At 42.0% G+C, this 21,987-nt stretch overlaps 1 long non-coding RNA gene across 2 annotated transcripts in view; it reads left to right on the top strand.

Moving 5' to 3' along the window:
* The window catches only part of LOC128324067 (uncharacterized), a 41,848-nt gene extending 22,519 nt beyond the window's left edge, over positions 1–19,329 (top strand). The window contains exons 2-3 of one of the 2 annotated variants that reach the window (XR_008306618.1): positions 12,687–13,291; positions 19,222–19,329. This is a non-coding gene — a long non-coding RNA (uncharacterized LOC128324067). Of the gene's footprint in view, positions 1–12,686; positions 13,679–19,221 lie in introns of those variants that run through there. The other variant, XR_008306617.1, reaches the window with a different exon arrangement.
* The last annotated feature ends 2,658 nt before the right edge of the window (positions 19,330–21,987 follow it).

Raw genomic sequence — 21,987 nt, 5'->3', positions numbered from 1 at the left:
CTACTCATGATGATAGTATGTATATACTGCTCTTCAACCAAAGTTTTCAAAGTGGTTTACATAGAAAAACAAATAATAAATAAGATGGGCCCCCTGTCCCCAAAGTGCTCACGGGCTAAAAAGAAACAGAAGGAAGACACCAGCAACAACCACTGAAGAGATGATGATGATACTAAGAAGAAGAATGAACTTATGAATATGGTGGCTGCCTCGTCTCACCTCATAGTAGACTCATTCCTGCTGACTAAATACATAATGGACTGTATCCATTGCATGTTTTCACAGACAGGACTTAAGATTCAGTAAAATAAAATACTCAGTAAGATGGCAGATCATAAGTCTCAGCTTTGTTCCTCACTTTGCAGAACAGTATTGTAGCTCATTCCTATTCTTGTAATGGACAATAATATTGAAAACCTAGGTAATTTTCCATTTAAAATTACTGTATTCTCCACATTTGGTGCTTTTTGAAAAAAGGGAAATCATGCATTTTTGTGCCTTAAAAGGGGTTTCCATACCAACTCTGCTTCAGTGAGTGTACACTAATCGTGGCTGGGCAACCAATATTTACTGAAAAAATATAATTCCTCTTTTGCCTCCTGCAGAGGGGAATGGCTTTGCCTCACTCAGCAAGAATAGCAACATATGGTGAGATGTGGGGCTACACAGCTGAGCTGCTCCATGGAACCAGAGAGAGGACCAGCACAGGAGCCTGCATTTAAGTGCTCGTGCCTGCCCACTCAATTGCTGGTCGTTTCATTGGACTATATCCAACAAAGCATGCATAGAATGCAATCCGAGTTTTTTTTTACATGCTTTGTTTATGTCCATTGTCCTCATAATTCATAACCTTGAAAACTCAGATTATTCCTGTTCTTTTGTTTATCATTTTTATACTGTGATTGTGTTTTATGATGCCATTCACGCAATCAAAAGCGTCAACCCAGGTTTGGGAGCTGTGTGTGCTCCCAATTTTCAGTTGTGTGGAAGAAGGAAAACCTGGATAGAAATGATTGAAACAAGGTAGGAGGAAAACCTGGGTAGCATTTCCACCCACTTTGCTTCCACACAGTCACTTCCACCCACTTTCCTCTTACCTTGCTTCCACAAAACCGAAAATTGGGAGCACACACAGCCCCCAAACCCGAATAGAACACAGTTTTTGATTGTGTAAATGACCTCTATGACTGTCAACTGCCTGGGAGAACTTGTCCTAGAAGGTGGGGTATATGGAGAGAACCAGCAGAGTTAATATTTTAGACTAGGAGTGGGGGGACCAGGTTAAAATCCCCTTCATCCATAAAGGTCTCTGAGTAACTCTGACCTAGTCACCATCCCTTCGCTTAGCCAAACCTAATAGACAGGGTTATTGTAAGGATTTATCAGGGGGAGAACCTTGTATGGTACCTTCAGCTCCTTGGAGAAAAGGTGGGATACACATGTATATAATAATCTTTAAAATAAATAAGCAAATATTTGGAGGAGGAGACTGTAGACACTTCAGTAGAGCCTTAAAGCTCATTATTTCTTCAGTTTGTTGTACTCAGATTTCCTGACTGGATCACTGGAAGAATACGGAAGTCCTTCCGAAGCACATGTTACCGTGCCACCAAAGCTGTTCAGAGAATCAGCCCTTTCTACCTCCACCTTGCCTTCTAACTGTTGGATAATGAGAGGTCAGGTTCCCAACAATCCTCAGTCTCTTTGCCATAGATCATCGATTTGCAGACGTAAATCCACTTTTCAGTGCTAGGATGTCTCTGCCTGCCTCCATAAATTTTCAACCAGTTTTAATCACTCAGAGAGGCCGATAACCATCAAACACTGTTAATTTCCAACAAATTATCTAATCCAGATGGTTGAACAATCTGGATAAACACTGGACCCAATAGGATCATAAAATAAATAAGCATGAAACGGTTTAAGGTTTCAACTCTCGGCTCACCTAACCTAGGACCTCTGCAAGCTTCCCATCTTTCCAAACAGGAAAATGTAAATATGGTAATATGTAGCACGTGTTTGCAACAGGATCAACTTTCTGCTAGTTTGCATGGTGAAAGCCCACACACGTAACTGCCTCAAGGGAGATAAACTTCATTTAGACTAATATGTTAATCATGAACCAGGCCTAGTCTCATTTTCCTGCTCTATTACAGCTACTTCAAAATTATGAATAAGTCAACAGGATATATGGTTGTGATTCAGTAGAACTCTGTGTTGGTAGTTCAAGCAATATGAAGATAAAATTGCCAATAGCCTTAGAATGCTTGCAATTTAAAGTCAAGGTCAAAAATGAACTTAGAAATGTGGCTGAATTTAAAATGTATTCAAAATTAAATTTCAGCCCGAATTTATTTTATCTGTAAATTTCTTCTCCAAGTCCTAAATGTGATGGATGAGTTTGCAATACTGGAAAAAGACATCATTATTCCTGAGCAAAGTGATGTGAAAGAAAAATTTTTATTTACATGTAACGGCCAATATAAAATAAAGATATTTTGCTTCCATTGCAACTGACTATAGCTATAATGCTTAAACATTTACTTACTTTTGAATCAACTTGCAGAAGATCAGGCTGACTGTTACATCAAATCAAATCATTCAACTCATATCACAGGCTATGTGCTGACTTTTGAATTTATTACAGTTGCAAACATCTGTCATGTCCTTTGTACCCCAATTGTTGTCCTGTAAGGAATCTGGTATCCTTTTATCTTATGCGATCACATGGCAGTTATTTTGAACAGCTAATGGCTTTCAGATGGGCAACTAGCATCTTTAAAATGCAATTTTCTGGATAACCATGTTAATAAAAATGTTGTATTGCCATGAAAAGAACTGAAAAGCTGAAGTGAGGGTGGGAACAATCACAGTAATGTCTTCAAGTTCTCAGAAATTGCGTGCTGTTGACTCTCAAGTTGCTTTTATGGACTTGGAAACAATTTTTTATGGACTTGGTAAAGATTGGGGTGCTTTCTTTTCCCCCTCCTATGAGCACAGTTAATGGACATGAGTGTCTGAAAACAAATCTTCAAGCAATGCTTGTTGGTGATTTTTGAACTTATAAAATATTCAACTAAAGAACCTCTTCCTCCTTTTGCCTGCTTAAAAACACACTATATTTTATCAAAATACAATTTGTTAAAATAAGTGTCAGTGTGGGGGGGGGAGGATAACTTATTTTTTTCTTAGAAAGATGCAAGCTATATGAGCTTGTATTGTCAAGAGAAATATTTTTCTCAGCAATTAATTCATAGTTAGGAAAGAGGATATTTAACAGAATGCTTTAGAGGGCAAGCAAAAATAGAGCTTGTATATTGCAAACATCCCTATGGGTTTGTGCACAAAAACACATTACTCCCTTCTATGGCATTCTTGTCATTAATAGCTAGGCCAGAAAATGTCAGCAGTGAGAACAGCCATATAGCTAAACCAACAGATTGTTTTCAGCATTCTCTTATTATAAAGCCTGAAAACTCTGTCCATCATAAAATCAAGTTTATTTGTTATATCATTATGAAATTTGGCATGAAGAATGTACCTAGAGAAAGGTATAATGTGGCCAAATTTCAGAGAAATCTGAAGAATGGTTGAAATACCGCAGATAAAACATTTTGCAATGAACGGCATTAATCCCTTGTTTCTGACCATGTTTGTGTGCACCCAAAACTTACCTTCATTTCTTCTTATTATGGCAGTTTAGATGGTGACAGAAATATTTGAAGGGTCTTGCTTTAGCTGGTTTAGAGAAAATCTGTTGGGTATCCCTTAGGTTATGAGATTTCAAAATCTCAATTTTTACAGTGGAATTGATGAAATGATAATTTATGCAACACATGTCAAGTAGGCATTATGAGATCAGACTGGGAGAGGATTAGGGCTGAAAGATCAAGGGAAAGTGTGAGTGTGTGGAGATTAAGTTGTAAGCGAGCACATACAGTATGTGAGACTGTAGAACATGTTTACTGTTTATATGGTTCGGAGGTTAAGACTGAAGGCTTGATCTTGAATTAATTATGGCCGTGGCTTAATTTATTTGCTGATATTGATTGCATGCCATAGTTACCTATCTAATCAAATTCTTCTCCAGTGTGTGTGCTTCAAAGTCCCTTCTGTGATCCAGAAGAGATCCTGTTTCCTACTGCCTCCCATAATTGTGGATCTTACACTGATATCACATTTCATACTATTACATACTGCCCTTGCTCAGTCACAGGTCATACACCTTAATGGAATGCCAAAGAGTGCCTGTCAGCAGCATCAGCCATCTCCAAATCAGATACATTGTAGGGTGGTGAAGAAATTAACACAAGATAACAGCATCAAGTGACTTCCACCAAACTTGGCTCATAACTCTAAACCAGATAGACCAAAGGCCAGCCAAAATAGAAAGCTCAGAGGTGTGTGCCCAACAAAGTTCCTCTAGGATGGCATCGTTAACTGATTCATCCATTGTGTAACTGGTGGATAATCTTGAATTCATTTTAAAATTAACAAAATTTCTAAATTTGCATTTGTCCATGCCAGGGATGTAGCTAGGGGAGAGGGAGATAATAAAGAAAATAGGGAGGGGTGGAGCTGGGGGAGACCCTCGGGAGCTGGCGACCCCAGGTTCTTTGAACCCATCTACTCAATTATAGCTACACCCCTGGTCCATGCACCAAATTTTATTTATGTATTAATTTCTTTTATAAGCTGCTTTTTCAGTCAAAGTCTTCAAAGTGGCATATAATTAAAATAAAGTACTGTGAAACAAAAGAATTCGTACAATATCGCATAACAACAAATCAATTACTCAACAGCAATAAAATCAACAGTCTCAGAAACAGCAATCTGCCAAACAGAAACCAAGGCTGGCAGAACAGACTTGTCTAATGTTCTGTTGAAAAATCCACAGTGTGGGAGCCATGAAAGCCTCCAGAAGAGTGAGTTCCACAATCTAGGAGCCACCCTGTCATGTGACACTATAGTCATACTTCTTATAGTAGCAGAACACAGCAAGGCCTTTGTTGAAGATGTTAATAATTGGGCTTATATGGGAAGTGGCAGTGTCTATGACAGCCTGGGCCCAAACCATGTAGAAGTTTTAAGAAGTGAAGATTTGTAGCAGATGAGTCACCTCCTCCCTATACTGCGCACTCAACAAATTTTGGACCAGTTTCAGTATCTGAACACTGTTCAGAGCCTCTCCCATGTGGACTGTATTGCAGTAGTCAAGCCTGGATTTTATTGATAGATTGATTAAGTGCTGTCAAATTGGTGTCAACTCTTAGCGACCACATAGATAGATTCTCTCCAGGATGATCTGTCTTCAACTTGGCGTTTAAGGTCTTTCAGTGATGCATTCGTTGCTGTCATAATCGAGCCCATCCACCTTGCTGCTGGTCGTCCTCTTCTTCTCCTTCCTTCAACATTTCCCAGCATTATGGACTTCTCAAGGGAGCTGGGTCTTCACATATTGTGTCCAAAGTATGGTAGTTTGAGCCTGGTTATTTGTGCCTCGAGTGAAAATTCAAGATCCATATGTTTGTTTTCCTGGCTGTCCATGGTATCCTCAAAAGTCTTCTCCAGCACTAAAGTTCAAAAACATCAGTACTTTTTCTAACTTGCTTCTTCAAAGTCCAGCTTTTGCATACATAGAGGCTATTCTCACGATCGGCTAAAATTGGGCTAGGGAAGCCATCCCAATTTTAGCAGAACATGAGAAGCACCGGGCTCGCAGGTGAGCTTGGTTGCCTCAAAGTGGGTAACCCGCTTGCGAAGCCCTCCTCTTAGCCCAGGTTAGCGGTGTGAGGTTTCCGTACCACAGCAGCTAACAAGGAGACCCCCGACTGGGAGGCTAAAAAGCAGCCTCCTGGACTTGGGGGTCTCCCCAGCATGCTCTGCATGCTCGTGCAGTGCATGCTTGAACGTCCGGGGGCTGTGTGGCCCCCAAACTACCAAGGCCCTGCTGGCTCTGTGACAAAGTCAGGAGTTGGGTGGGCAGCTGATCCGGCCACCCAGGGCTTCCCCTCCGGTGTCTGCGGGGAGAGCAGGCTAAGCCCTCTCTCCCTGCAAACCCGCTCTAGGCGAGTCTCACCGATTGTGAGACTCGCCTCATAGAGTGTCATGAGGAAAACCATTGTCCGAACGCTTCTAATCTTTGTAGGTATAGACACGTCACGGCATCTAAATATCCTTTCCAAGGTCTTCATTGCAATCCTACCAAGTGCTAATCTGCGATTAAAGGGTGATTAAAAGGTGGGTTAAAATGGCCAGATCCAGGAAAGGGCACAGCTGGTTCACCAACTGAAGCCATGCAAAGGCACTTCTGACCATAACTGCCACATGGAAGGCCAGTCCAGAAGTATCCTCAGACTACAAGTATAGTCTTTCCTTCAGGGGAAGTGCAGCTTCATGCAAAATAGACCATACACCTAATCCTAGATCAGCTCTCTTCCTCACCAACAGCAGTTCTGCCTTGTACACATTAAAGTGTGTTAGTCTCCATCCGATCAATAACTGAACTCAGACATTGAATCCATGACTGAAAATTTTAGGCATTGTATCCAAGGGAGATGCCCCAAGTTTAGTTAAAGGGAGTTCCTTGATGTTTCCTGCCACTCTACAGTTCCTAATTGCCTCTTTGGTCTTGTCTAAAATTATGTCCTCTAGCTTTTATGGGGCCCAGGGTGAGAATAGTTTGTGAGGGCCCCTATAATGAATTGTGTACTTAGACAATCTTTGCAGCACAAATAAATGTTGGATATGGCCTCTGAATAACCCTGCCAGAAATGCTGAAATCTCAGCACATGAGGTAGAGTTGCATCACATGGCTAGATGCTCCCAACTGTAGTACCTCCTTGGAGCAGGAAAGGAATTTCTTTGTAAACTGAATGATGAGATATTAAATCCTATTTACAAATAATCAGTCCAATATGGATGTAAATGTGTTGACCCCTGCTACCTGAGCAAATAGACACCTTTTAAAGTGGTGATTCTCTTATATTTAGCAGGGGGAGAACAACTGGTCTTATCCAATCCCAGCACAGCATTCCTCCAGTGGTTGCTGGTAACTGCCTTATGTTTGTTTTTAGATTGTGAGCCCTTTGGGGAAAGGGGACCATCTTACGTATTTATTGTTTGTTTTTCTATGTAAATCTTTGAGAACTTTGGTTGAAGAGTGGTATATAAATATTTGTTGACAACTTCAATGTGCTTAAGCAGATGTAACTTTATTTTGGATTGTGGCCTGGGTTCATGTTTTGACTGCACAAATAAATAATATTATTTATCTTTATGCAGTGCTTGCACAAATAAGGATATTATTTATCTCTATGCAGTGCTTTTTAGATTTGTTGATTGTTACTTGAAATATTTTGTTTTTTTAAAACACGACTATTCTGCCTTTCAGTCCATAGGAAACACTCAAGATGACTCATGATATATAAAAATAAAATACAATAAAGCAGTACCAGAAATATTGAGTTTCTTTACTCGAATGTTATCTCCCCTCCCCAAGAGGTTATATTTAGAAGTGGGAACAAAAATAGTAGCTATTGCTGTAAACTTGATTTTGCCGTTGTATCCGTTGTTCATCACCTGCTTAGACTTACTTATAAACCAGAATACTTTTTGTTAGTGTTTATTTCTAGATTATTGGTGGTCAGTATATTAATAAATAATAATGTGTCATTTTTAAGGCTTACATTCTGCACAGTGCCCCACTGATCCAAGAGTGGACCATACACAGTGGTTCTCTGCAGTTCTAAATCCCTTCCATGCTGCAAGCGAAGGCAGAGAGGTTCTATCACTTCTAAGGACTGCATCCCCTCCATGGCAACAATCCTTCCATTATTCCCAATGGGAGACTCACCTTTGCAGCAATGATGCAATTGTTAATGGTTACAGAGCCTCTCCACCTTCACTAGCAGCATGGATGAGCTTTGGGATTGCATGGAAACAGCATACGTGCCCTGCTTTTGGATCGGAGGGACACTAGGCAGAATGTAAGCCACTGAGCAGCAGACATGTATGTATGGGGCACAATCCACAATCTGCTGGTTTTAACCTTTAAAGCCTTAAATGGCTTGGGACCAAGTTACCTGAGAGAGCGCCCGCCTAGCCCCATATGTCCCTACCCGAACCTTAATTTCTTTGCAGGCCCTCCTCCGGGTACCCTTGCCAAACAAGGTGAGGCAGGTGGCTACCAGGGAGAGGGCCTTTTCAGTGGTTGCACCCCATTTATGTAATAGCCTCCCTAGTGAGGTTCACCAGGCTTCATCACTTTGTTCTTTTAGACACCAGGTAAAGACCTTTTTGTTCGCCCAGGCCTTTTAATTTTGGTTTTCAGATTTGATCTGATTTTTAACTAATTTTAAAATGAGTTTTTAAACTACTTGGTATTGTATTTTGTATTTTCTTTTCACCTTTCCCTCGCAAGGTTATGATTTAATATGTGATGTGTTTTTATTGTATGTTTTAATCCTCTGTTGTGAGCCACCCAGAGAACAATTTGCTATGGGGCGGCTAACAAAGTTGTTTATTGTTGTTATTGTTTATTTATTATAGATGATGTGAATAGTAAAACTCCCACTGGATTTAATAGCTCTAGACTGGCTCCTAATCTAAAAAAGTTACGCTCATATGAGATTCATTGAAATCAGTGGGTTGCTTATTCATGTATTTATTGTATTTCTAAAAATTAAAGACTGTCACCATAATTCAGTGCACAGGGCAGTGAATGCCACCTCAGTAGATAAATGATTAACCCCCAATGTTTACACACACACCCCAAATAAACTGTCGTGCTCTTCTCAATACTGCAACTATGATATGCCCAGGGACATGGTTCCGCAGCGTCTGCACAAAATATTTTTATAAGTACATGATTCTCGTGCTAATGCTAAACACTTTGGCACTTGGCACTCGGCATTTAGCACTCACGTGAAAATGTGCAGTACAATGCTGCAGAACATCTTGCTTGTAGAAAAAATCTAAAAGAACAGCTGTCACTTTATTAGAACAGAACACTGAATTCCACCCCCCTTCAAAAATGGCTGGATTTTGAGAAATCTGTGAGTCTGAGACACAGACTGATTAAGCTGGTTATTCAGCTGATTTGGTTTCATTCTTCTGAATGGGATTGATAGAACGAGCATAGAGCCAAGTGCCTCAGCCTAAGCTGGGTGGTGGATCAAGCTGAGAATCTTTTCTATCAATATCTGCACTTAGTTGAATTACCCTGCAAGACACCTACATTCTCATTCTGAAGGAGAATAAATGGGCCCCATTTAGGCCCTCAGGCAAAAAGACTAAAGAAGAGGAAACAACATTCTCTTAACAATGCATGTTGTCCATTTCCTTCCAGATAGGTCAGCAATACAAATGTTTTCCTTGTCCCATAAACAGCCTGAATCCCTCTTTCAGCAATTCCTGGTGGTCTCCAACCATCAACAAGCATAAAAACATTTTCCCCAAATATTTGCCTGAACCGGTTTCTTTGCAGTGTGAAGAAATAAACCAGCTCCCCCTTCCATTGCCTGACTCTGAAGGATCTCCCCCTCCTTACACACATACACTTGCAATTAGGGCTATTCTCATGTAACTTCCCTCCTTCCCCCCCATCCCCGAGTATAATCTCCATTTCCCTTCGACGTGCGTTATTTGGTTTGGGAATTATGTCTATTTACTCTGAGTGGAAGTTGTACAAAGGTTGTGTTTATGGGAGAAAATTATATCACTGACAAACGCTGATTGGCATGTGGACCTTGCAAGGGAAAACTGCGGAGGGTGTTTTCATCAACTTGGAATAACACAATGATTGTGTTTTCAGCAGAACTAAGTGTTCACATACTCCAGTGCTTTCTGATAGTTGTTTATACAAGGCACAGCTTCCCAGATCCAGAAGAGGAAAAAAGAGAGGGGAGAGAGATTCTAAAGCAGTTCAGCCAAGAAGCTAGCACAGCATTAAACATAATGCATAATCGGGAATTGCCTTTTGGAAGAAAATCTAGTCTCTAATTTCTATGGAAACTATTAAACGGCATGGCTGGGGCTGCCCAGTGTAGCTGTATGAGCATTCTAAACCTATTTGCATATTCTTTTAAGAGCTGTTCCCATTGCCAAAGACGAGCTGGGGTATTTTATAGTAAGTCCAAAAAAAAAAAAAAGAGGCCTGCAATTTTAATGCATCCTCAGAAAATGTTCAGCTTTGGATCCAAAGACTTTGCCTCTGGTTTGACAGAACATGACAATTATTATAGCCTCTTTGATCTCATGAGGTTCCCCAAGCAAGTTCAGCTTTTCTTCTGCCTCATATTATGATTATTATTATTTATTTCTTGTTTACACAGTCAGACAGGTGTTATTGACTGGTTTGTTTTATCCAGACATTGAGCCCTTCCCAAGGACCTGGGATGCCAGAATTTTATTGTCAGTTGTTATAGATATCGTCGCAGAATATAGTCTATAGCTGTATGCACCTATATATCCTAATGCCGAAGAGTACAATTGCAACCCTTAATCCATTATTCCAGAGTCAACTACTGTCCATGCGGTTCTGTTGGTCTATACTGGGAAAGTGAATTGAGATAGGCAGCCTGATCTTTAAAATATAAAAACAACAGGTGTTTGGATTTAAGCGATTTAGCAGTAATTGATTTCAGTAGGGGTAAAATCCCCTAAACCTAAGTATTTTAACTAACAGTGGATGCTATGCATGTTTCAGATTTATTTATTTTTTAAGAACAAAACATATTTAAGGGGTACATAAGAATAACCCTGTTGGATCAGGCCCAAGGCCCATCTAGTCCAGCATCCTGTTTCACACAGTGGCCCACCAGATGCCGCTGGAAGCCACAGGCAGGAGTTGAGGGCGTGCCCTCTTTCCTACTGTTACTCCCCTGCAACTGGTACTCAGAGGCATTCTGCCTTTGAGGCTGAGGTAGCCTATAGCCCTCTGACTAGTAGCAGATGATAGACCTCTCCTCCATGAAGTTATCCAAACCCCTCGTAAAGCCATCCAGGTTGTTGGCTGTCACCACATCTTGTGGCAGAGAATTCCACAAGTTGATTATGCATTGTGTGAAAAAGTACTTCCGTTTGTTCGCCCTAGATTTCCTGGCAGTTTCATGGGATGACCCCTGGTTCTAGTGTGATGTGAGAGGGAGAAGAATTTCTCTCCATCCACTTTCTCCACACCATGCATGATTTTATAGACCTCTATCATGTCTCCCCCGCAGTCGTCTTTTTTCTAAACTCAATAGCCTCAGCTGTTGTAGCCTTGCCTCATAAGAAAGGTGCTCTAGGCCCCTGATCATCTTGGTTGCCCTCTTCTGCACCTTTTCCAGTTCTACAATGTCCTTTTTCAGATGCGGTGTCCAGAATTGTACCCGGTACTCCAGGTGTGGCTGCAAAATAGTTTTGTAATAAGGGTGTTATGTATTAGCCATTTTATTTTCAATCCTCTTCCTAATGATCCCTAGCATGGAATTGGCCGTTTTCACAGCTGCTGCACATTGAGTCCACACTTTCAACAAGCTGTCCACCATGACCCCAAGATCGCTCTCCTGGTCAGTCACCAACAGCTCAGATCCCATCAGCATATACTTGAAGTTGGGGTTCTTCGTCTCAGTGTGCATTACTTTACACTTGCCAACACTGAACTGCATTTGCCACATTGTCGCCCACTCTCCCAGTTTGGAGAGATCCTTTTGGAGCTCCTTACAATCCGTTTTGGATTTCACTAACTGTCCTATGCTCTTTTTTGTGATGTATGAAATATAACTTGTAAATTTCCTCCCATAGTAAAGGAAGAGACCTCCATGCTGTCTCTATATATGGGATTTGTTGTGCATCTCTCTGCAGGATGCTCTTCCCATTCCATCCAGCAATTGCATTTTCAAAGCTGCCTGTGGATTTGAAAAAGATTTTCAAATCTATTCCTGCTTACAATATGCAAAAGTCTTCTTTGCAAAGAGCAATTCAAGAATGCAGCATGTTAGATTTCAAGTACTGATTTTTATGCCTCTTCCATTCCTCCTCTTTCCTCTTGACATGAAAGTCAAAGGGCCTTGTTTGCATTTGCTCTTTGTTATATCTAATATATTACTGAGCTGCTTAAAAAAAAACAGTAGCTCACACTTCAGTTACAAAGTCAACATTTTCCTATTGTTTTAGATTCTGCTGCGCAGCAGACTCCGTCTGTGGTATATATGCACCATATTTAGGTTATATTAAATTATGTTTTAATAACTAAGCATTGCTTTCCCCCGCCCTGCACACACACCCTTTATCCACTTCAGATCTTAAAAATCTCAGTCTCTCTACCAAGAGAGAGGGGAGGGCATTTATTAATGTGAGTTTTCTGAATTGTTTAATAATTAGAAATATTTTTGCCAAGAAAAGTCCATGAATAAAACTCCATTCCAAATCATACGCCTTGCTCTCTGTTGTTTTTAACTCTCCAGTCCAATGCTTTTATTAGATTGAAAACTTTCACTGATCTCCCCCCGCCCCAAAATCAAGTAGTGTAATGTTCTACAATTATAAAACTGTCCCAGTGATTCTGAAGTCTGGCAAAATAATATAGTTTTGGGGGTGGTGGGGGGGATGTCTGTGTATGTTGCCAATTAGTTTTGCTGTAAATACAGACCTCCATCCATCATCGGTCTCTGGGTGGCTATAACAGATCTAATTTGTTTCAGATGCCCTGTGCTTTCTAAGCTGCTCACCAACTTCGCTGACCTGCTGAGAAGACCAAAAGCTACAGAAGAATGACTGACAAGGGAAACAGAGAGAGACCTATCTGTGCAGGGTCTGAGAACCTGCCGCGCCAAGTGAGAAATGGAGGCCATGGCAAACAGCTTACTCTCCTCCCCTCTCTTTTTCAGAAGCTTGCTGTTTCAGAAAGGATTTGAAAGGTGTAAGCTTCCCATTAGGGAGGCTGTGACATGGTAATGGAAAACTCTCCTCCTCAATCCATTCTCCCACCTCCCTTCCCCTCCTTTTACAAGCTTTGCTTAAAACCTCCAGTTCCCTAGGAATTTTATGAATGCCTGAGAGCAGCCAAAATAAACTCGTAAAGAAAAAGTTTCGAAAAAAAGGTCACAGACCCGTACAGCAAGTGCTAACTGGGAACTATTTGAATGCAGGAGGGCAGCAAACGACTTGGAGAAAAGAAAGGCAGGGCTGCAATGCAAGCTGGCAACCCGTTGACTCTGTTGCGAAAAGTCCATGAATTTGCATTTACAAAAGTGATTCCCGCCTTCCGTCCCCTCAAAGACATGCCCCACCCTGCCCTGCAACACTGGTAAGGAAGCTTTACCACTGACTTGAACCAAAGCCATGTTTGTTTTTGAGCTTCTCTGGAGCAGTAAGTAGGCCAAAGATTACAGACCGAGAAGTGAAACTCAGTTGAAGCTAAGAATCTGACATGGCCCATATAAAACCAGTCAGGAGGACAAGGTTTCTTTAAATTTGCCAGCCACTGTTTGAAGATATGTCGATAGTTTTCACTACCTTTTAAAAAGTTTTTATGCTTGTATTTTATAGTTTTTAAATTAGATTTGTTTTATATTTTTAGCTTAATATTTTAATTGTCATTTTAATTGTATGTTTTTAACTTTTGTAAACCGCCTTGGGGTTGTTTTTAATGAAAGGCGGTATAGAACTTCAACAATAAATAAATAAATAAATACCTTCAAATTCAGGGCTTAAATATAAAACATGAAACATTTATGGGATTCTTTAATTTAAAGGAGGAGTGTAAAAGAGGCCGAAGTAACATTTATAATGTAGTACTAGACTTTAGGAATGGTTTGGGGAGAAAATTTCAACGAGAACTGGCAAATGTCATCTGCATACAGAAACAGGTTACAGTTGAACATAATTTTAATGGTATCATAGACTTGGTGGCAAGCTCAGGTTTGCATGGTGTATGAAAACAGCCCTAGCAAGGATCCATACACGGTCTGGCATACAATTAGAGATGGGGAGAACTCCTGGGTTCTAACCCCTAAACACTTTGACAAATGCCGGAATAAACTCATTCCAGTCTTTCCTAAGTCCAGAGTAGATTGTGAAATCTGGAATGGATTCTGCTGTTATAAATGTGGCTGACTTGATTATTGTGAATTGGTGTAACTTGGCATCTGATGGGTATTCAGGGACTTTAAAAAAAGGACTTTATGAGGCAATTCTCACACTCAGTGGAAAGCGGGCTAAGGGAGCTTAGCCCGCTTTCCACGGACCGTGGGAACCACTGGGTTCACAGGCAAGCCCGGTTTCCCCAAAGCGAATAACCCGCTTATATACCCCTCCCCTTAGCCCAGGTTAGCGGAGCAAGCGCTCCGCTAACCCGGGTTTTCCGATTGTGTATTGCTGTGGTGCGGCTCCACAAGCAGCCTCCTGAGCTTGGGGGGGTCTCTCCAGCATGCCCCACATGCTTGCGCAGGGCATCTTCTAGGGGCCACACGGCCCCCAATCCCCACAGTCATAGTCTACAATTAGTGAAAGGGGCAGAGAAACTATTTGTTGCAGTTTTGCTGTAAGTTTTTAGCAGAGTGCTTTCCAGATTAGCAGCTCAAAAGCGGCTAAATGCCTCATTTAGGCAAAACAGTCAAAACGTAAAACCTGCAGGGGGAGCAGTCTCACGAAAATGAGCAACTTGGAAAAACACCACCTTTTTAAAACACTGGATAAACGACGTCATCACACTAAATTGCAGCGATTAAATTAGAAACAAGGCATCCGACATATGAACGGCACCCTGAGGTCAGCATCGGGATTGCCGTGTCACAACACAGGAAGTGTGGAAGCACACTTCAGAGATACGTCCTGACCCTGTTTTAGGGTCTAATCTGGAAAGCACCCAGGAGTTAGCTAAATTGGAATGCAGCCAAGGTGAAAGAAGGTGCTGCAAAAATTTGTTCTCTGGGAATAAGACACAAGATTTGGAGTTTACTGCCTGCTTTAAGAATCTGCTTGCTTCCAATACATTCTGCTTTTATATTTGTAAATAAACAGATATTAATCCAGTGCCACATATCACAAGTACTCATGTTTGTTTCAGGTACACTGTAAAGAGGCAACCATCAGAATTTCCTACCACTGAGCTCTTCTTTTTTGTAATTCTGCAAATTCAGCCTCAAAATGGAGCATTGAATAAAGTTATTCACATGACCCAATTGGCTGCAAGGGAAGGCAGGAGCCTATCTGCCTCCCTCCCTCCCTCCCTCCACCCCATGATCTGAGCCTGCAGAGGGCTCCACCACCACTCCAGCGCCTACAAGAGCAGCACGGTGGTGGCAAGCAGGAGGTGGAGGAAAAGCAGCTGCGCCGCCAGATATCCCACAATACACTGTGTGAGCAACATGTTGCACAGGGATATTCTTGCTGCAGGGACATTCCTTCCCCAGCCTATGGTAGGAACCTGCCAGTGAGCCAGCAACCCACACATCCAGGCAGTGAGGTAGGAGGCACACACACATCCTCCTACATCACTTTTAGGGCTCCCTGGATCTTGATCCCAGCACTTCTTATGAGCAGCCCTACCTGGGCTAGTGCTGCCCTACCCAAGTCGGGCTGGTTGTGAGAATGGCCTCATTGTTGTCTGTTCAAGCACATAATTGGCACATTGAAAATTTAATGACATCATTGACCCAGCAGATAATCCATTCTGAGGCATCCAGTACATAGATTAAATTATCAGTTCCATACCATGCCAGAGGTCACTGTGCCTGAACAGCAAGGTCTTGTCAAAGCTTATCCAAACCTATCAGAATCCTTCATAATCTGTATGGAATCTGAAGTCAGGGTTTCATTTGGGAAGGGTCCTTATCCATTATGCACTATCCTCAGAAAAGATTACATTTCCCAGGAGCACCCACATCATTTCCAGGACTCCAGGGCAGGGAAGTTGTTTTAGATGTTAAGCCATGTAAGACAGCTGCCTGCTCCCTTGGAGCCAGAAGAAAAGACAGAGGAAAGCGCCTGCCTCCTCCGGCCCACTGCCTGTTCCTGTATGTAATTTTGGAAATAGGAGGTGGGAGGAACCAAGGTTTGTTTTGGAGAATCAAAGGATTTGGCCCAGTTTGCTTCACTTTGTCCTAGTATAGTTTCAACTAGATAATGCTTCAACACAGGATGAAGTGATCAAAGCCAGATAAGCCCCAAAGCTTTGTACGGCCCTGCCAATCAGAGATGAAAGTGATTGAGTAGGGGGGATTGTCACCACTGAATGAATGATCATACCAACAGAACTAGTTCCAACAGGTGCCAATGAGTATACCTACAAAAGTTAATTTGTGGCCTCAATGAAGATCACCAGTTTATGTGAAAGGGCTGCAGGACAGATATCTCTCATAGCTCTGATGACCCAGCATGTTGGGTGGAAGCTTGACCTTCCACCATCCATATCAGCCCTTTTCAGATATTGCATTGTCAGTGAGAACAAATGTCTGTACACATGTACATATATATGTATGATTGAATGTATATGTGTTAGGGATGTGCGAATCGATTCGGATACAAATCGATTTGTACCTGCATCTAGCTGATTCGGGTGATTCGGAGACAAAACGAATCACCCCTGTGGTCCATTGGCTAGATTCGGGTACAAATCGAATCGCGGCTGATTCGATTCGAATCGATTCGGGTTTCGGATCTATCCTATTAATTTCCCCAGATTCCCAGCTTTCATTTTTAAAAAAAGCTAAGCTCTAGCCCTTATAGAAGTGGAGTTATGGAGCAAAATGTGTGGTCACTATTTTTTAAGTGTTCGGATTCTTTGGTGTATAATAACTTTCACTCAATGAATCCTTATGAGGATTCATTACACACCTTCATTTCTTCTTTTCATTTTGACTGTCTTTTAGACAGTGCCAATTGTCAACTGCCATGTGCCAACTACACCCCACTTCCACCCGCAAGGCAGTGAGGTACTACTCAGTTTAAGTTAAGTGCCTAATGGGTAGAGGCTACCACCCAAATTGCAGAGGGATTGGGCAAAGGGCTGGGTTTTGGAATCATGTAGGTTTCAGCAGCCCCATAACTACACTTGGGGGGTGCTGGGGTGGCCCAGAGTGAGTGGTGGTGTAGTGAACAGAGGGTGCCAGCCACCCCCATGGGTTTCTAGCCCATGGGGTTCAGGGTTCTGTTGTTTCTGAGGTGTTCTGAGAGTAGAGTCTCTGGTAGCAAATGAGATTTTCAATACAAACCATGAATCCACTCTCATTTGCTACCATAGAATCTACACTCAGACCACCTCAGAAACAACAGAACCCTGTACCCCATGGGTTAGCAACCCCATGGGAGTGGCTGGCACCCTATGTGCACTACACCACCACTCACTCTGGGCCACCCCAGCGCCCTCCAAGTGCAATTATGGGGCTGCTGAAACCTCCATTATACCTTAAAGGGGAAAAACCTTAAAGATGAGTAAACTTCAACTATTCACCAAAAACCAGCCCTTTGCCCAATCCCTCTGCAATTTGGGTGGTAGCCTCCACCCATTAGGCACTACCACCTCACCACACTTTTCCATGCCAGATCCCACTTTATGCCCCAAATCTGCCTCAAAGACACTAAACCTTCAACTATTCACCAAAAACTAGCCCTTTGCCCAATCCCTCTGCAATTAGAGAGCCAGTGTGGTGTAGTGGTTAGAGTGCTGGACTAGGACCGGGGAGACCTGAGTTCAAATCCCCATTCAGCCATGAGACTAGCTGGGTGACTCTGGGCCAGTCACTTCTCTCTCAGCCTAACCTACTTCACAGGGTTGTTGTGAAAGAGAAACTCAAGTGTGTAGTACACCGCTCTGGGCTCCTTGGAGGAAGAGTGGGATATAAATGTATAACTAACTAACTAAATAAATAAAATAATAATAATAATAATTTGGGTGGTAGCCTCCACCCATTAGGCACTACCACCTCACCACACTCTTCCACCCCAGATCCCACTTTATGCCCCAAATCTGCCTCAAAGACACTAAACCTTCAACAATTCACCAAAAATCAGCCCTTTGTCCAATTCCTCTGCAATTTGGGTGGTAGCCTCCATCCATTAGGCACTTAACTTAAACTGAGTAGTACCTCACTGCCTTGCGGGTGGGAGTGGAGTGTAGTTGGCACATGGCAGTTGACAATTGGCACTGTCTAAAAGACAGTCAAAATGAATAGAAGAGATGAAGGTGTGTAATGAATCCTCATAAGGATTCATTGAGTGAAAGTTATTATACACCAAAGAATCCGAACACTTAAAAAGTAGTGACCACACATTTTGCTCCATAACTCCACTTCTATAAGGGCTAGAGCTTAGCTTTTTTTTTAAATGAAAGCTGGGAATCGGGGGAAATTAATAGGACAGATCCAAAACCCGAAAAGAGTTTATTCGGATCAGCCGCGATTCGGATCCGAATCGAATTTGGGGTGATTCGGATGGGTTACAAATCGAAACACAGAAAATCCGAATTGCACACCCCTAATATGTGTTCATTTTAAAAGTGGGGCTAGGTACAGGCTGCCCCACAGGCAGGGTACAAATAGGAAGTGTACTGCTGTAAATGCATTGTATGTAATGTATGAATAATTGCACATGTGTATGCTTTACATAGATTTTATGTGTGTTGCATAGCATGTGCATAAAGCTATCTAATGAGCATTACAAGGAACTTTACAGCACTCATCATTGCCTTCCCTCTGTGCTCCTGAAGCTTAAGCATTGACTGGCACTGAGTAAACTGTTGCCTTCCCATCTGATTAAATTGATCCATATAATCTGTGTGTGCCAGAGTATTGCTTTCACTAGACTCTAGAGTTATCTAGACTAACAGAAGCCCAGCCTGGTGAAAGCAATACTCTGGTACTCACAGATTGTGTGGATCAGGAGTGAGTCTGCATGAGAATGTGTTGTGCAATCTGATGTAGAATGGAGTACACACTATTTTCAGAATGAGTAGAAATTGAACTGAATGGAGCTGATTTAGTTCAGTTTCCATGTGCTCCAAAATGTATGCAATCTGGAACAAATTGGTATAAATGGATTTCATTTTGAAGTCCCTGTTCATTGGCCATTTATTTTTTATTTTTTAAAAATCTCACTTTTACTTGGCTTTTTTGCTGCCACTTGTGTTGGCTGTACATCACTGGCTGAAATGATTAGGGACATTACTCAAAGTTGTCCCACTTGAAATTAAAAGAACAAGTCAGGCATTGCCTAACTGTCAACACTGCCTCCTGGTAGGGACCATCCTCCAGAGCCATCCTCCCAGGGACACAGCATCTTTCCAAGGCAGTGTGAGGATTTGAGATCACGTCCACCAGAAGGTGGCTGTGCAATGCAGCTCCTGCCACCGTGGACAGCGTTGGTGGCAAAACAAACGAAACAAAAAACTTAGGTAAAATTATTATCTATCTATCTATCTGTCTATCTATCTATCTATCTAAAACAACACACAAACATGAATGGAGGTTCAGAAACAAATCAGAACCCTCCAAATGGATCTCAACATGAATCAGAACTTCCAGATAGATCCTGAAAAGATAAGACAGCAAATGGGCTTCAGAAACCATTTTCTGTACAAGTGTGTTCTTAATATTTGTTCTACTGTATGCATATCAGCCCCATCATGTGATTTGTCCACCTTTTTCATTGCTGTAGATAATTTGTATTGGTGAAGTTTACTTGCGTCTGAGTGGTCACACAAACCATTTTTTGAGGGCATCTGTTCCAGCACCTGCCACGTACACAGGGTACCTGCCAGCCAGCCTTATATGCTGGCCTTAAAAAGAATTAGAATTACCTCCCCAGCTTTTAGATAGTGACTCACATAGAGTGCAATGTGCCACGCATGGAAGGGCTGGGCACACATGTTGTCTCAGTTAATCCCCAGATCGCATCCTCACATCTGCTGCAGGCTTGTCACTGCAGTGATTGCACAATTCCTAGGAGCCATAGAGGCAAGTTTGCTAGATGCAAGGATGCAATTTGAGGATGAACTGAGATAGTGTATGCACTATCTGTAAGTCTAGGGAAATGTGTCACTGTTTAATCCTCTGTTTAATGTCTGAACTTCTAATGCTTTCCCACTGGAAAACATTGCATCAGACAACCAAAGCCCTTTCTCATGATCTCATGAGAGGGCTTGAGGGTGGGTGGCGAGGAAAGCTGCAGGAGCTTACTTTCCCCGCAGACAATCCTCTCTGGGGCACACTGATCACCCAGATGTTCCGCTGCTGCTTCTGACAGCGTAGAGGTGTGGGGGTTCGGATGCATTGTCCTGGTCCCCAGAAATCCCATTTATTCATTTCATTTCATTTCATTTCATTTCTAACCTGCTCTTCCTCCAAGGAGCCCAGAGCGGTGTACACGGTTATGTTTCTCCTCACAACAACCCTGTGAGGTAGGTTAGGCTGAGAGATGTGTGACTGGCCCAGAGTCACCCAGTAAGTTTCTTGGCTGAGTGGGGATTTGAACTCGGGTGTCTCTGGTCCTAGTCCAACTCTCCAAGCCAGCCAGGAGCCCTGCAGTGTCTCAGCGCCAGCTGCAAGCAGCAGGTGCTGACACATGAGCAGTTTGAAGTGGTCAAGGGCTTCTTTGGCGGGTTTGCTGCTGAGGCACCACCTGGATACATGCGGATCCCAGTGATTCTTATGCTCAACCTAACCCGGGCTGGGCCTCCCTAGCTGGGGTTAGGCTGCACGTGAGAACAGTCTCACTATCTTCCACTCAAAAATACTCCAGCAGATTAGCACTAATTGTGGGAGGAAGGGTTGGGGGCAGGGGGAAGCCATTCCCCTACTATGATGTTGCATGTTTTGTTTCATGTTTGGGAAGGAATGACATTCATTCCAAGCCATATGGAGAGCTTCAACAAACACACATCCTGTAGTGTGGGGCATTCTGCAAGGGGGAATATAATCCAAGCAATTTATAGCAGTCACCTAAGTAGCCCCTTTTCTTCCACACATTATTCTGTCAACGTTGTATTTTTGTTGGAGAAAACATCAACGGTAGTTATAATCTCCCTACTGAAAAGGAATCTACTGCAGGTGCTTTAGAGTTCATCCACGGGATATGAGAAGTTTGAACGTCCCCAAGAAAGGGAAATTTATGTCAGTAATGACTAACTGATTTGCTTGGCTTCTAATCCCCAATGTACGTTTTTGGGTTTTTGCTTCTACCCATCACCCCTGGTCTTTATTTAATAGATCTAGTAAAAGAAGCAACATCATATATTTGTGTGGGTTGATCTTGGAAGCCCTTACCCTTATTTGCAGCATTTTTTTCTTTTCCTGTATCATTTTCCTGATTTTTATAAAAGTTTTTTTTTTTAAAGAAAAGAAACAGCCAGACAATGAAGTCATAAGGGATGGGGGGATTTTATTTTGGAATGAAAGCTCAAATCAAATGTACAACTTGAAGCACATCTTTGCAGTTGCCAACAAAAGACACAATTTTTAGTTGATTTGTTCTATGTGTAACATAAAGACTATATGATCATGTCATCAGAAGGCAGAATCCTACTGGCTTTTCAACAACTAACATCTCATCCTTTAATGATACCTTCAACAATACACACACTTTTAGTGGTCAATCTGCTATTGTGATGAATAGAAAGTAGGATTGTCACCAGATTAGAAAAATCTGTCAGTCATTTTAATTGATTAGTTTTAATTAATTAAATTAGATTTTATTGATTAAATCTGCATAAGTTTGCAAATGACTCAGGTGGTTTCTTTGCTTTTAGGCGGTTTGTGTATATGTTGCAGCAGGTTCCATCTCAGATGAGGCATTCATTCTTTCTAGTTTGAACGGGGGAATGCCTGATCTGCAGTTTTTGCATTTAAATATACTGGCTGACATATTGCACAATGGAGCTTCTTATCCAGCCTCAGAGGCAAGATGCCTCTGAATACCAGTTGCAGGGGAGCAACAGCAGGAGAGAGGGCAAGCCCTCACCTCTTGCTTGTGGGCTTCCCAGAGGCATCTCATGGGCCATTGTGTGAG

This window comes from Hemicordylus capensis, chromosome 4 (assembly GCF_027244095.1).
Source record: "Hemicordylus capensis ecotype Gifberg chromosome 4, rHemCap1.1.pri, whole genome shotgun sequence".
Taxonomy (NCBI): Eukaryota; Metazoa; Chordata; class Lepidosauria; order Squamata; family Cordylidae; genus Hemicordylus; species Hemicordylus capensis.
The sequence above is the reverse complement of the archived record's forward strand: the minus strand, read 5'-3'. Positions and strand labels throughout refer to the sequence as shown.